We start from the raw sequence: 9,142 nt of genomic DNA, 5'->3' as shown, positions 1-9,142 counted from the left end.
TCATGAGTACCACCTCATACTGGTCAGAATGGCCATCATCAAAAAGTCTACAAATAACTAATGCTGAAGAGGGTGTGGAGAAAAGGGAACCCTTCTGTATTGTTGGTGGGAACATAAATTGGTGCAGCCACTATGGAAAATAGTATGGAGGTTCCTCAAAAAACTAAAAAGAGAGTTTCCATGTGATCCAGCAATCCCACTTCTGGGCATATATCCAAACAAAACTATACTTTAAAAAGATGCATGCCCCCCTATGTTCATAGTAGCACTATTTACAACAGCCAAGACATGGAAACCTAAATGTCCATCAACAGATGAATGGACAAAGAAGATGTGACATATATATAATGAATCACTTTACATATGTTACAAGAAAGAATGAAATAATGCCATTTGCAGCAACATGGATGGATCTAGAGATCATACTAAGTGAAGTCAGAAAGAGAAAGACAAATACCATACAATATCGCTTATATGTGGAATCTAAAGTATGACACAAATGAACATATCAGTGAAACAGAAACATACACAAAGATATAGACCTGTGGTTGGCAAGGGCATATGGGGGTGGGGAAAGGAAGGATTGGGAGTTTGAGTTTAGCAGATGCAAACTATTATATGCAGGATGGATAAACAACAAGGTCTTATGGTATAGCCCAGGGAACTATAGTCAATATCCTGGGATAAACCATAATGGAAAAGAATATGAAAAAGAATATCTATATGTAAACTGAATCACTTTGCTGTATAGCAGAAATGAACACAACATTGTAAACCAACTATACTTCAATAAAACTATAGACACACACACACACACAACTCTAACACAAACAACCCCATTAAAACTAGGAAAAGTGTTTGCTTTGGCAGCACATAGACTAAAAGTCAGAACAATACAGAGAAAATTACCATGAACCCTGAGTAAAAATGATATGCAAATTCATGAAACGTTCCATATTTTTTAAAAATTGGAAAAGATCTGAATGGACACCTGGTCAGTGAACATGCACAGATAGTATACAAAATTATGCCCAGGACCGAGGGTAGAAAAACAATAGCCCAGCTGGACTCCCTGCATCATGTGTGACCGTGAACTAGTCCTGTCTTTCCTGGAGGCCTCAGAGAGATAGAGAGGGGGAAGGTGATGAAAGAAACTTTCACATATTGAAATATAAGGAAGTCATTCTGGCTTATACATGAGTTAGTATGAATTTTATGCTAACTAAAATAGCCTGTTTGTGGCCTATCACACATATGTTGTACATCTGCTTTAATTATTAAAGGAAAGGGCACGCTGACCAGAAGTATAGCATGTTCATGTTAAAAATAAAGATTAAATTCTTCTCTTCCTGGGACACCAATGCTGGTCCTCCTTTTATGATAAGACTCCCTTCCCAGGTGCCAAGGCCATTCTGGATGTGCTGTATGTGTACGTGCTGGTCTGTTTTTTGAAACCTTGAAGAAATGTATCCCTGACTTGTTTAATGTTCTTTGTTCTGACAAGGTAAAACTGTGCTGAAAACACTGCTTTTTCCAGAGCAGTTTCTCAGAGTCATCTGGGAAGCAGGCTTCTGGGCTAGTCCTCAGTTTAACCCAAATAAAACTCTTTTCTATTCTTATTATTGATTGGTTATAGATTATTTTCATAGACATTATTTGACATGGTCAGTAGGATATCAGAAAAACACATTTGAGGTCACCTGGGGTCTACTTTGGAGTGGTGCTTGGTATCAAGCATGGGCCTTCCCCTTGAGCTCCTCCAGCTTCACAGCACCTTTCAGGTGATTTAGTGAGTTTTTCCTGATATCTGAATCTCCTTGTATTAAGCACATGACTTTTATTTGAGCTGTTATCTTAAGACTTGAAGACTTAAGTGTGTATTGGTAAATTTCCTAACCAGAGGCCATAGGGGGAAGTTCCTAGGCAGAAGACCTAGAGGGAATTTCCAGGCAGGAAGGCTTGGAATGAATTTTGGAGTGAATTGAGCTGGCTAACTTTTTAGAATGTGGCATAAAATTGAAGATTTAAATTTATTGATTCACACTTTATAATAAAATGAAACTAAGAGAAAGTGGAAGGTTGTGCTTCTAAAACCTCCCAGCTCCTGGACAGGGAGCCACCCACTGGAACTCTGGCTGGCTTCTACAACTGGTGTGGAGCCAATACTTGCAAGTACTTATCTAACCCTAAAATGGCTAGGATAAATTTTTTTTGACATTCCAAAACTGATTTTTGCATGCACAATACAGCTGGCTTGATAAAATACCTTTTCAAAATTTTGACCCTGAGAGAGAAAAGTACTCCTAGGAGAACACTTGAAGTTATAACTCTTATCATGCTCTTGAAGTGCAAAGACAGCCCACACTGCTTGAGACTACAGCCCTGGCTCAATTAGTAAAATCTAAAATGTTAAAAAAAAAAAAAAAAGCCTTTTTAAATGCAAGCAGGAAAGCTATGAGATCTCTGTCTGCTCTGTCTATGTCTATCTGGATGTATGTATGCTCGTGTATATGTTATAAATGTGGTCAGTTTCTACCTCCAGGTGACATTATTAATATGAATTTGTAAAAGAGTGCTATGTAATTGACTTAAAGCAAGTGCTTACAAATTAAATATTTCTAAATGTAACTAATCCAAATTTTTAAAGGATCATGTGATCTAGAATTAATCTTTGATAAATGAAAACAATCCTAAGTTTTTAGCTTGATTAATTCAGAAATGTCTTTAGGGTCATCAACACTAAGTATAGTACTTTTATTGTTCCCAGGTTTACTAAAAGTTAATAAGTTCACGTTATCTCTGCTTCTAAATTAGTCAGCAAAAAATTAAGCTTGGTACTATGATAGTCTCATAAGTGATGAAATAGAGATCAATGGGATAAAAGTTTTTAGGTGAACTCTTTCAAAATGATTATGCTTTATGGTATGTCTAACTAAAAATAGTTTCTCCAGATTTTTGGTAACTTGAAACTTTAGAGGTTTGCTAAATTAAATTAAATGATGCAAATTCATTGAATATCCAGATAATTTCCAATTTAGATAAAAATACTGAAACATTCATTGCTAAGCATGTCTCAATTTGTCTGCTTTGTCTTCTTTAGAGAAAAACTAAAGATGTTTGGGTTTATTAGACACACATCTTGTACCACATTAAAAAGAAATTATGCTATGAGAAAAACGTATGTTTTTAGAGGTTATGGAGTATGTTCTTAAGTTTGCTAATCAGGAAATACTGGTATGACAAAGAGAATCAATTACTTGCCTCTTGATTTTCATTAGAGATTAAGAGTTTCTTTAAGGGTTAAAAATTATAACACATGTAATTAACATTACTAAAATAACAAGGAAAGCATTTCAGTATGTAAAAAGTAGCATATATGTTGTCAGTGATAGAAGATATAAAGAATGGAAAGAAGGATAAGTTTGTCATAGAGTTGGTTGTTTTTGAATAGAAAATAAAGTCTTTAGGATTATTTAGTATATTATATTACATGGGAAGCATTGTCAATAAAAGGTAACATTAAGCCTTCTTCACGTTATGTCTACATAAGTATATATATCATAAATGTTCCAGAAGTGATATGAAACTCCTAGAAATTTTATATGTTCTGACATAAAATATTATCTGTCATGTCATCAAAATTGAGGCTCACACTAAAGGGAGTGAATCCAAGTATTAGGAAAATGCCCTGATTTTCTTACAAAGTCAACCACAACAGAATCTGTAAAGATTATGACACATGTAGATAAAGTCCATTCTACTTCTACAAAATTAACCCCTCATTGTCAGATTTCTGCCATCCTGATGTCCTTGTAACAGCATGCTCCTAAATGAAAGAAATTAAGGTGTCTGTTTAATTCAATAGCTGTGAATTAAACAATCAGGGCTATGGGAAACCCAAGACAGCTGCTTGGCTCTTCCCTGCTCCCTGGCAAACCCCACTTTTTTATTTTTATTTTTGGCTGCATTGGGTCTTGGTTGCAGCAGGTGGGCTCTTCATTGTGGCATGCAGGATCTTTCGTTGGGGCGCTTGGGCTCTTCGTTACAGTGCGCAGGCTCTCTAGTTGTGGGGCGTGGGCTCCAGAGCACACGGGCTCTGTAGTTTGCAGCAAGCTGGCTCTCTAGTTGAGGCTCACAGGCTCAGTAGTTGTGGCACATGGGCTTAGCTGCCCTGAGGCATGTGAGACCTTAGTTTCCTGACCAGAGATCAAACCCGCATCCCCTGCATTGGAAGGCGGATTCTTTACCACTGGACCCCCAGGGAAGTCCCCAAACCCTCCTTTTTATCTGATGTGTTAAAGCCTTCCCTTGCTACAAGGTTGATGCCCTCACAATGACAAAGAAACTGTTTAAAAATATGTTTTCCACTTGGGGCATACCTTCTACAATCTCCAGTGATCAGGGCACCTGCTTCACTGGGCAAATCTTACAAGCCTTAGCACAAACCCCTCACAAACTTCTTGAAATTGTCACTGTCACTATCATCCTCAATCATCAGGCGAGCTCAACAAAACTAATGGAAAAACTGGACTCAAACAGAACAAGAATTAATTACATAGGATTGAATGAATTGATAAATATGATTATATTTTTTACAATTCTTTGTCTGAAATATTGCTGACTTTTAATCTTTGTTTTTAAAGGGAACCTATCCCCTTAACCTAATTATGACTTGCAGCAATTTGGAAAATTATACCCTTCATAAACAGAATTGAAGCATTTATGTTTTCTCTCTACCCAATCCCTCCAGAATTTGGAAACTCTTAGATTACTAGCAGCCTTTCCAGGTGAATAAGGAAGGCTGTTTCCTGACAGATGAAGAACCTCAAGACATGTTGGAACTCGAGAAGAGAGAAATCCATCTAAATCTGCAGGTATTTCCTTTCATGGCTAATGGCATGGCTTTCCTAGCTTTGAGAGGCCTTTTAAAATTTGTTTGAGATCCCTTAGGAAAAGTTTCACAAAACAAAATTTAAAAGAGCCCATATAATTAATGCCACTTATGTAGATAATCAGGCAAAGTGTACTGAAACCAGACTTGTTTTGCAGACAAATCAGTCTTAATTTGACTCTATTTGGTAAAAATGAGGGTAATTTAGAGAGAAAAATTTTGTTTCAATGATATACCTCTGTGAATATCAATGTTTTTTATATATACATCAGAGATTTTGTATTTACTACCTACACCCAAGATGTCTCTTTGTTGTATGCAGCATTATTGTACAATTTAACTGAATTATTAAAAGTATATCCTAAGCTTGTTTATGAAGCTGATCACAGTGATCTATCTTTGGATGAGGATCAGATGCCCCATGATCTGCACCAAGGAGATTATGAATGCTGGAAAAGATATCATTTAAAGGACTCCCTCTCCAACTTAGATGGAAGGACCCTTCTCAGGTGCTCTGAAGTAACACATACACAATAAAACTGAAGGGAATTGACTCTTAAAATTATATTTTCCACTTAAGAATGTCCTCTGTGCTAGACTGGTCTATAGGAAAGAGTGCTGACCTCAAACCACCATGACTGCATTTTATTAATGGATTATATTCTTGCTCCTAGGGGTAACATGCAAGAAACTCCCTTTGACAATGCAAATCTAAGTTGGTTTACAGATGGGTCCTACTTAAAAGATGAACAAGGACATTTTTGAGCTAGATATGCAGTAACATCCACAGTGGATATAATTGAAAGCCCTTATTTACTAGAAATGAAGTCAGCACAACAAGGTGAATTAATTGCTTTAACTCAAGCTTGTCAAATAGCTAAAGAACAGATAGCAAATGTTTATGTGGGCAGTCATTATGCCTTTGGAGTGACACATGACTTTGGAATGTTATGGCAACGAGGTTTTTTTGTTTTGTTTTGTTTTTTGCGGTACGCGGGCCTCTCACTGTTGTGGCCTCTCCCGTTGCGGAGCACAGGCTCCGGACACGCAGGCTCAGCAGCCATGGCTCATGGGCCCAGCCGCTCCACGGCATGTGGGATCTTCCCAGACTGGGGCACGAACCCGTGTCCCCTGCATCGGCAGGTGGGCTCTCAACCACTATGCCACCAGGGAAGCCCGGCAACAAGGTTTTTTGTTTGTTTGTTTGTTTTTAAACTGCTTCAGGACAACCTATTAAAATATGGAAAACCAGTTGCAGAGTTATTAGATGCTATAAAATTGCCAAAAGAGTTAGCAATTATTAAAATCCCAGGACATTCCAAATATGAGACTATGGAAGCTAAAGGAATTCAGCTTGCTGATGCTGCCACTGAGCAAGCAACTTTAAATAATCATTCTGTCCAGTCTCAAGAATGTCCATTGCTCTCTGTTAGCCCTGCTGACTCAGTGAAGGATTTCCTTCTACAGGCTCAAGAAATTGCCACCGAAAGAACAGAAACAGATGTGACAACAAAAAGGGGAAATTTTTAACCCTATCACACAGATATGGTTTGGACCTGATATTAAACCTATAGTACGTGTTGGAGCCCAATTGCTCTTGCTCCAGCATATATTGTACATTCCTTAACTAATTGGGCACCTGAGAAAATGATTCTATGGGCAAACAGTACATTTGGAAACTTTCTCCCATGGTGGCTCATAAAGTATGTGCTCGTTGTAATATATGTCCTAAATATAATCCTGGAAAGTCACTTCAAGGGTCACAAGGCCAACTTCCCCCCTACCTAAGGGACCTAAGGAGTATGGCAATTGGACTTTGTACAGATTTGACCATGTCAAGGAGGTCAGTATATCTTGGTAATGATCTGCATGTTTTCACACTGGGTTGAAGTTTTAACAGTAGGTAAACTGTTATTAGAAAATATAATTCCTATTTGGGGAAGTCCTTCTGAATTACACAGTGACTGGGGAACTAATTTAACTGAATAATTAAATCTATTTGTGACATTTGGCCAATAGTGCCGCATTTTCACTGCACTCATCATCCCCAACCTTCCGGATTGGTAGAAAGGACTAATGGCACTATCAAAATGCAATTAGCAAAACTCCCAGAACCATTTAATCTCTCATGGCCAAAAGCTCTTCTGCTATCGCTTCTCAAACTTAGATCTATGCCTTTTGGTAAACATCAGCTATCTCCTTTTGAAATCATAACAGGATAACCTATGTGATTAGATGAAGAAGTATATGAACCAACCTCACTCCAAGGAGATATATTACATTATTGTCAGGGCCTTAGTAAAACACTTAAGGAAAATGAAAAATTAGTAGCTAACTCCTTTCACAATGAACTCCTGGGAGATGAAGACCTTAAGGATCATGGATTATAACCTGGAAATTTTGTTTTTTTGGAAAAGACCTAAAATAGAAGATTCTTTGCAGGCATGTTGGAAAGGACCTTACCAAGTATTATTCACTAATCCATGGGCTGCCAAATTAGAAGGCATAGACTCATGGATTCACATCTCTATTTTAAAAAAGACCCCTCCACCTGAATGGACTTCATCCCCTACGTCTGACACCTGGTTTTGACTAAGATCAATGTCACCAAGCCAGGACAAGAAGAGGATGACAGCAATAGTAAACAGCTAACCCAAGAGTCTGGACCAGGCCTGTAAGATTCACTCTACTAACCTAACTGTACTATTTACCAAATGTCTGTCTCTTTATCAAAATTTAAAGTTACTGCTTTATTTCTGACTATATTTTGCCACAATGTACCGGGTGAAAAGAAAATTCTTTAGTAAAGTTGTCACAGAGTATAGTGACTGGGGGCCATCTAACCAATTGTCAGATCTGTCATCAAATTCCTCGGTCAATATAAGACCAATAGAAGCCCCTCATAATTCCTGTCATCAACTTTTCAGATGTCACTAGTGTAACCACTTACTTAGACCAACGTCCCTCTGGCATAACCCTTCAGGTTCAAATTATTTAACATATTAATATGTCTATCGTTTCATACTATCCTCAGCTCTTAGAGACTGAGCACAACTCACCCTAGGACTCCTTTGCTCTGTCTCTTACTTAATTGAAAAACGTCTTTAAAAACGCAAGAAAATTATGCCAGCAACTCCCTTAGACCAAATTCCATAGAAATGTTTTTTTGGAAAGCCTGCAAGAGAAATGACCCATGGTTTAATACCATCTGAACAAAACCCCCAATTAATGAGGCTATCAATGAGAGCATTCTGGGATGGGTCACTTGTGCCCCCCCCCCCTCAGTTTTGTCTTTATGCGTAGTATTGGAATTGACTCATCTTCCCAAGGGTGGACACATAAATGTCTTAATAACTGACAGATAGCAGGTTTATGTTTATTAGGACATTATGTTACCCCATTGTCTATACATCAGGAAACAGATGAACCTCCTTTCTCTCTTCAAGAGCCAAGAGATCCATGTTAGCAAAATACCAAGTTATCTGGTGGCAAAAATCTTTTGGGAATCTTGGCTCCTAATGCAAGAGTTTATGTCAACGAAGTTATGCTCAGAAATCTATCAGCCATCATTGGTCAAATAACTGAAAAGATTGCAAACAACATTGTAGCACAGCGGACATCCCTAAATTTCTTAGCTCAATTAATACTAGATCCTCTACTGGCTAAACAAGGAGGTATATACTACTTGTTATACTACTTGTTGCACTTATATTAATACCTCTGGAGAAGTTGAGACACACCTAGAAAGAATTTCTCAAAAGGTCAGATGTAAGCAAAACTGACACTTGAAATGACGTGTTTAGTTGACTCCCTTCAGGAATAGACATTTTTTTCCGCTCTGCTTTACATATAATTATCATTTTCATAATACATATTATTATTTTCTTAGCTATCAAGCTTCTCATAACATGTATCATTGTGTGCTTCCAGTCTACTGCTAATAAAAGCACACACACAAAGTTTGTGTGGCAATTTGATATGGTTGATAAAATGTATAGACTATGAAAATGCTTCCCTGTCAATATATCTCCATGCGTATCCATTACATTCAATTAATTACTTCAAAAGTAACCTGCTTTTGGCCTGTCAAACATACAGTGTACATCGGCTTTAATTCTTAAAGAAAAGGGGCACACTGACCAGAAACAAATAACGTGCATGTTAAAAATCATGATTAAATGCCCCTCTTCCTGGGACACCAATGATTGTACCCCTTTGAGGATAAGACTCCCTTCCCAGATGCCAAGCCCA

General features: G+C 37.7%; 1 non-coding gene across 1 annotated transcript; it reads left to right on the top strand.

The window, feature by feature from the left end:
• The first annotated feature begins 854 nt into the window (after positions 1–854).
• LOC132491536 (U6 spliceosomal RNA) lies at positions 855–962 on the top strand. Its single transcript, XR_009532742.1, has one exon. It is a non-coding gene; the product is annotated as a U6 spliceosomal RNA (small nuclear RNA).
• Positions 963–9,142: the final 8,180 nt, after the last annotated feature.

Source organism: Mesoplodon densirostris, chromosome 5 (assembly GCF_025265405.1).
Source record: "Mesoplodon densirostris isolate mMesDen1 chromosome 5, mMesDen1 primary haplotype, whole genome shotgun sequence".
Taxonomy (NCBI): domain Eukaryota; kingdom Metazoa; phylum Chordata; class Mammalia; order Artiodactyla; family Ziphiidae; genus Mesoplodon; species Mesoplodon densirostris.
The sequence above is the reverse complement of the archived record's forward strand: the minus strand, read 5'-3'. Positions and strand labels throughout refer to the sequence as shown.